The sequence below is a fragment of the Manis javanica genome, chromosome 14 (genome assembly GCF_040802235.1).
Source record: "Manis javanica isolate MJ-LG chromosome 14, MJ_LKY, whole genome shotgun sequence".
Classification (NCBI taxonomy): Eukaryota; Metazoa; Chordata; class Mammalia; order Pholidota; family Manidae; genus Manis; species Manis javanica.
Window position 1 is genome coordinate 54,432,157 of NC_133169.1, and position 7,373 is coordinate 54,439,529.

At 40.8% G+C, this 7,373-nt stretch overlaps 1 protein-coding gene across 4 annotated transcripts in view; it reads left to right on the forward strand.

Moving 5' to 3' along the window:
- The window catches only part of LOC118972705 (putative histone-lysine N-methyltransferase PRDM6), a 359,903-nt gene that overhangs the window by 204,723 nt on the left and 147,807 nt on the right, over nt 1–7,373 (forward strand). The window lies entirely within an intron of this gene.

Here is a 7,373-nt window from a genome sequence, read left to right on the forward strand (position 1 = left end):
TTGCCAAAGGTTCAAGGTTAGCTTCTTTAATATTTTACTACCTAACTTAGCTCGCTTATTGAGCTGTTATATACACTGTCTGGAGATTCTTTTCTTCTCTCCCTTCTTATTCCTCCCGCTCCATTCTTCATATGTTGGGTCTTTTGCTCTGTGCTCTTTTTAGGAGTCCTCCCATCTAGAGCAGTCCCTGTAGGATGCCCTGTAGAGGTGGTTTGTGGGAAGCAAATTCCCTCAGCGTTTGCATGTCTGGGAATTGTTTAATCCCCCCATCATATTTAAATGATAGTCGTGCTGGATACAGTATCCTTGGTTCAAGGCCCTTCTGTTTCATTGCATTAAATATATCATGCCATTCTCTTCTGGCCTGTAGGGTTTCTGTCGAGAAGTCTGATGTTAGCCTGATGGGTTTTCCTTTATAGGTGACCTTTTTCTCTGTAGCTGCCTTTTAAACTCTTTCCTTGTCTTTGATCCTTGCCATTTTAATTATTATGTGTCTTGGTGTTGTCCTCCTTGGATCCTTTCTGTTGGGGGTTCTGTATAATTCCGTGGTCTGTTCGATTATTCCCCCCCCCAGTTTGGGGAAGTTTTCAGCAATTATTTCTTCAAAGAGACTTTCTATCCCTTTTCCTCTTTCTTCTTCTTCTGGTACCCCTATAATACGGATATTATTCCTTTTGGATTGGTCACATAGTTCTCTTAGTGTTGTTTCATTCCTGGAGATCCTTTTATCTCTCTATGTCAGCTTCTATACGTTCCTGTTCTCTGCTTTCTATTCCTTTAATGGCCTCGTGCATCTTATCCATTCTGCTTATAAATCCTTCCAGGGATTGTTTCACTTCTGTGATCTCCTTCCTGATATCTGTGATCTCCCTCCGGACTTCATCCCATTCCTCTTGCATTTTTCTGTGCATCTCATCCCATTGCTCTTGCATTTTTCTCTGCATCTCTGTCAGCATGTTCATGATTTTTATTTTGAATTCTTTTTCAGTAGGAGTGGTTAGGTCTGTCTCCTTTTCAGGTGTTGTCTCTGTGATCTTTGTCTGCCTGTAGTTTTGCCTTTTCATGGTGATAGAGATAGTTTGCAGAGCTGGTACGAGTGACCGCTGGAAGAGCTTCCCTTCTTGTTGGTTTGTGCCCTTCCTCTCCTAGGAGGATAGCGACCTCTAGTGGCTTATGCTTGTCATCTGTGCCCAGACAGGGCTTCTGCTACCTGCCCGTTTGCTATGGACTTTATCTCCGCTGTTGCTGTGGGCATGGCCTGGCTGGGGCTGCTCCTCCAAAATGGTGGAGCCCCGTTGGAGGTGAGGCAGTCGGGAGGCTATTTATCTCTGTAAGGGGCCTCTGTGCTCCCTGTTGCCCAGGGGGTTAGAGTGCCCAGAGATCCCCAGATTCCCTGCCTCCTGTCTAAGTGTCCTGTCCTGCCCCTTTAAGACTTCCAAAAAGCACTCTCCAAACCATAACAACAACAGCAACAACGAATGAGGAAAAAGAAAAAAAATAAAAAAGAAAAGGAAAAAACACGCGATTTTCTTTGTCCTCAGGCGCTGTTCCCAGGCACCCACTCACCGGTCCTGCTGCCCTTCCTCCCTAGCACCGGGGTCCCTGTCCCTTCAAGACTTCCAGCAAGTACCCGCAAAAAAAAAAAAAAAGGGAAAAATGTGCTATATTGTTTGTCATCAGGCGCCGGTCCCAGGCACCCGCCCAGTGTTCTTGCTGCCCTGCCTCCCTAGCACTGGGGTCCCCGTCCCTCCAAGGCCTCCAGAAAGCACTTGCAAAAAAAAAAGGGAAAAATGCGTGACCCTCTCCGGCCCCAGGCGCTGGTCCCAGGCACCGGCTCACCGGCCCTGCTGCCCTGCCTCCCTGCCACTGGGGTCCCTGTCCCCCTAACGCCTCCAATAAGCACTCGCCAAAAAGAGGAAAAAAAGGGAGAAATGTGTGATTTTCTTTGTCCTCAGTCGGCGGTCCCAGGCACCCGCCCACCGTTCTTGCTGCCCTGCCTCTCTGGTATTGCGGTCTCCGTCCCTCCAAGGCTTCCAAAAAGCACTCGCCAAAAAAAAGGGGAGAAACGCATGATTTTCTTTGTCCTCAGGCTCCATCCCCAGGGCCCCGTCCACTGGTCCCGCCGCCCTGCCTCCCTGGTATTGGGAAAAACGCGCAATTTTCTTTGTCCTCAGGAACCCGCTCACCAGTGTTGCTGCCCTGTTTTGCTGGTATTGGGGTCCCTGTCCCTTTAAGGCTCCCAAAAAGCACTCACCATAAAGAAAAAAAAAAGGGGAAAAACACGCGATTTTCTCTGTCCTCAGGCACCCGTCTCAGGCACCCGCCCACCGGTCCCGCCGCCCTGCCTCCCTGGCATCCGGGTCCCTGTCCCTTTAAGGCTTTCAAAAAGTACTCACCAAAAAAAAAAAAAGGGAAAAATGCGCGATATTCTTTGTCCTCAGGCACCGGTCCCAGGCACCTGCTCACCGGTCCTGCTGCCATGCCTCCCTAGCACCGGGGTCCCTGTCCGGTTAAGGTTTCCAAAAAGCACTCGCCAAGAAAAAAATCGCTCCAGTTTCTTTCCACCTGCCGGGAGCCGGGGGGAGAGGCTCTTGGGTCCCGCCGGGCTGGGGCTTGTATCTTACCCCCTTTGCAGGGCGCTGGGTTCTTGCAGGTGCGGATGTGGTCTGGACGTTGTCCTGTGTCCTCTGGTCTCTATTTTAGGAAGAATTTTCTTTGTTATATTTTCATAGATCTATGTGTTTTGGGGAGGAGATTTCCACTGCTCTACTCATGTTGCCATCTTGGCTCCGCCCCCACAAGATAAAAATTTGAAGGACATTTTAATATTCCCCTTAATTCTTCTTCTCAGTGGATTAAATCTCCTCATCTCCTTTAGCTGTTAATCATAGAACCATCTGGACTCTCCCAGGAATTAATATTCTCTAAGTGTCCCTCTTCTAACTGAGCACAGCACTCCGAGCTCTGTCGGAACATCAGAGTAAAAGGGGCCTCTTCCCTTCCCAGCTGTTGATTCTCCTTCTGCCAGAGTCCTCAGTTATTTGATGGTTTGGTACCCACATCAGACTTTCGGTTCAGACTGAACTTTGTCAATAAGAAAAAGCCCTGTTCTTTCTCACTGGTTGCTGTAGACTCATCTAGCTTGTGTGGAGTTGAGTATTTTTAAAAATAAGGTTTTCTGATTGTGAAATAAATATTTGGAAATTTACAAAATGTGAACAAGCAGAATGACTGTATTAACATGTAGCTATATATGTAAACCAGTTTTTTTATGCATAGGGATTCCTATTATGGTCAGTGGCATTGAGCTGTCTTTCATGAAAATGTTTCATGCAGCATTTTCATTATCTATATAATATTTAATTATATTGAAATTTTGTAGTTTATTCAACCAGTCCTCTGTTGTTGGACTTTTAGGGTGTTTCTGACTTTTTTATCATTAGAATCAATGTTTTAATAAACATTCATGAAACTAAATTTTATATACATGTTTAATTAAGGTAAATTCCTAGAAGTGAAATTACTGAGCTGAAAGAGAAAGTATTTAAATTTTTTAGTTTATTTGTCTATTTGTCTATTTATCATACTGTCCTCTAGAAGTATTGTACTAATGTGTATCACCACAAACAGTAAGAGCACTGATTTCTCTACATACTTGTACCCATAATCATTTTTTAAAGTCTTTGACAATTTGGAGAACAAAAACAAATGGTATGCCACTGTTTTATTTTGCATTTTTAATAACTAGTGATATTGAACATTTTCTCATTTGTTATTGCTATTTTAATTTCTTCTTTTAGGAAATTAACTTCTATCTGTTGCTCATTGTTAGGACATTTTAATTTTTCTTAATGGCTTGATGGTTTCTGCCTTTAGTACCTCATTATTAAATGGCTGTCGTATTGGTCATGCAAAGAGTATCTTATCGCAGGTAATTTTCCCACTGTCCAGTGTGTTATTTGCATTTTAGTTTGGTATTCCATTGTAACTGAAATGTGTTCTGGAGTGTGTCTTCTATCAGATTATTCTTGATTTATAGAAAAGTTGTATGTTTTTTGTGTATGTGTTACTTAACTGGTGAGCTTGCTGAACATTCATTTTCATTTGCATCATTTTTAAGTTCATTTTGAATCGCATCTCTTTATCTTATTGTATTAGCTAGAAATTCCAGAACAGTGCTAACTTAAAGTGGTGTTAATAGGCATCCTTGTCTTGTTCCTGACTTTAATAGGATCACATTACATTTCATTATTAAGCATGACACTGGCTTTTGGTTTGAGATCTGTATCAAAGTAAACATGTATTTGTTAACAAAATATCCATTTATTCAGATGTTTTCATAATTTAAAAAATCAACAGTAATTATCAAATTATCTTTTACTATCTGTTTATAAGAATGTGCTTTGTGTGCATCTTTTTCTCTCTTGAAACATTCTCAAACTTAGAGAAAACTTTTAATTCCAGTACAAATAACTGTTTTTTCTGAACCATTTGAGAGTATGTTGCTGACATGATGCCCCATTAACCCTGGATACTTTGGCGTATATTTTCTACAAATAACAAATATTCTCCTACATTATCAAAATACAGCCATCAAAACCAGGAAATAAACCTTGATAGGTAACATTGTCATCTAATCTCTAACTCCCATTTCAAGTTCTGCCAAATGTTCCAGCCCCTAACAGCTAGGAGTTGAAGTTTTTAACAAACATCTGGATGTGAATTACATCTCAATCAAGCCATTATTAAGAGAATTGCATGTTGCATTTACTTACTATGTCTCTTTACTCTCCTTCAGTGTGGAATCATTGTTCAGATTTATAGGTGGCACAATTATTCAGTCCCTTCTTGCTTTATTGGCCTGGACACTTTTGATAATTACAGGCTAGCTCTTTCGTAGATTGTTCCTCTACTTTAATTTATCTGATACTTCCTCATAATTACATTCAGGTTATGCATTTTGGCTGGAAACATCACAGAAGGGATATGCTGTATTCTTCTCATTATACCTTTTCAAGTGCTACATGATTTTGATTTGTCCCATTATTGATGATACTCAGATCGATCACTTGACTGAAGTGTTACCTGTTAGGTTTCCCTGCTGTCAAGTCATTTGTTTCTCTCTTAAATAATTTTATTTTTTGGAAAGTTTAAAGGGCATAAATATCCCATTCTTTATCATTCATTCATTCATTTATTTATATCCATATGAACCCATGTTTTCCTACTGAATTTGCCATGTTATGATCATTATTGAATTTACTTATTTTGATGTATTATTCCAAATTTGACCAGCGGGGGCCCCTTCACACAGGCGTCTGTGTCCTTTTGGTGTATCCCCTTCATACTGTGAGTGCCTCCTCACTCTTTGTTACAAGATGTTCCAGTTTCATCTTGTACTCTGCCTTCCCCAACCCCAGAAACAGCCATTTTTCTGAGAAGGCTGGTTCCTCTAGTGGAGAATGATATTTAGACACCCAGGGTTGATCTCTAAGGTATGGCTCTTTGGGTGTTATTGCTTCTAAGCCGTTCTCAGTGGACTGAGCTAGAGAGAATATGTGTGTCTGTGTGTACCTTGCTGTCTCTGTAATGTTTCTGTCTTACGTGTCCATCCATCTGTCCATCTATAGAGAACCCCAAGTTTATAGTGATACTGTTACTCCAATCCCACTCAATAGGTTTATTCTGGTTTTCTCCCTTTCTATGTTAGTAACTCCCTTCTCTGAAAGTAAGAAACCTTGACGATTGCTATTCTTAAGATAGTTTCCTATGTGATCTAACTCTTGTGTAAAACCAATCTTCCACCTATCCCCCACGTCCTTCCCCCTGTGTATGCCTTTCTCAAACCACTCCGGTTCCAACACACTCCCACCTCTTCTTGGACCCAGCTAGTGGCTTTTGGACAGAAATGTTCTGGAAGGAAAGGGGGATAGAATGAAGAGGAGAGAGAGAGCTGTTTTTCCCTTTTGCCTTGTAATTTTGTGAATTATACTAATAAGTTTTTCTAATATTGACATCTCTGTGGACTTTCACAATGTCCTGCTTTGATTTTTCTACTCTTCCATTCAAGATTTTTTGATCAGGTAATTTATTTTGCTGATCTGAAAAAACTTTGGCGTTCTAGAAATTTTCTTAGACATTCCCTTAATTTCATTCTCTTTAATTTCTACAGGGGGAATACAAGTCTTTCTCTTGACTTCTTTGCATTTTTCCAATGCCTTTGATATTTTGGAAATGCTACCAGAATAATGGGTGCTTTCTCAGTGATGGAAATTATTGATAAGTCCCAGATGCAAGGAATCACAGAGTGTCCATTTTCCAGTGGTGATGTATGACTCTCACAAAACCACACCAGTATTTAAAATGCCCTAATGAGATTTTTCATAGAAACGGAACAGTTTTCCTAACACTTCCTGGAATTTCCCTTAAAAAAAGGAAGAAAAAAGAATTCAACCAAAGGCCCATTTTTTTGCCTAGTATTGGAAGGGACAGGCCTTAAAGAATAATTGGTGAGTAACCAATCCCAGTACCACTATCCTTCCATCTCCTCCATGTCCAGCCTGACCCAAAAGGGTTTCTCGGAGCCCACAAGAAGGTTAATTGAAAAAGATAAATTTGCTTTGGAAACTATATGCATTTTAAGCAGAGATGGAATTTGGGGTAGTGCCATATAGACATCTATCCTCCTACATGTCATAATAATTGTCAGTGACCTGAAACTTCTGGTTATGATGATTAAATAATGTCCACTGTTTTCCTCTTCGGGCATGTCTTTGTCCCCCATGTGATCATGACCACATTGCGTTGGGTTCAAGAAGCCTAAAATGCATTAATTGCTTATGCTTATCTGGGTAGTTGGTTGATTTTTCAGGCTTGATTTTCTTCCTCTGACAGAGAGCAAAGCCTGGATTGCTGTCCTTTTCAATATTCACACTTTCTATCTCATCTCCCCTCTACCACCATTTCTGTTTAAAGAAGATATTATTTATGATGTATGTAGATCCCATCAAAAAGATACATTTGCCCCTGTGTGCACACACACACATCCCTGCAGTACATGTGTGATCCTATTTATGTCATTTTTTATTTTTTTCTTGACTGGGCCACTTCTAAAAAAAATATTTGAGTATGACAAAAGCTGGCAAAAGAGATGAGGGAAGAAAGGATGATATGTTTTGGTTTTGAGGTTTGAATCTATTTTAGCATAGTCAGTTTGACTTTGGGGAGCCATGTAGGGAGTATTCCAATTATCCAAATAAGGAAATGTCTGGAAGCAATAAATAGAAGTTGCATTTTGAAAGTACATCAACTGGAGTCTTGTCTGAGCCTGTGATTAGAATATTCATTCAACAAATATTTATTGAGAGCCTTCT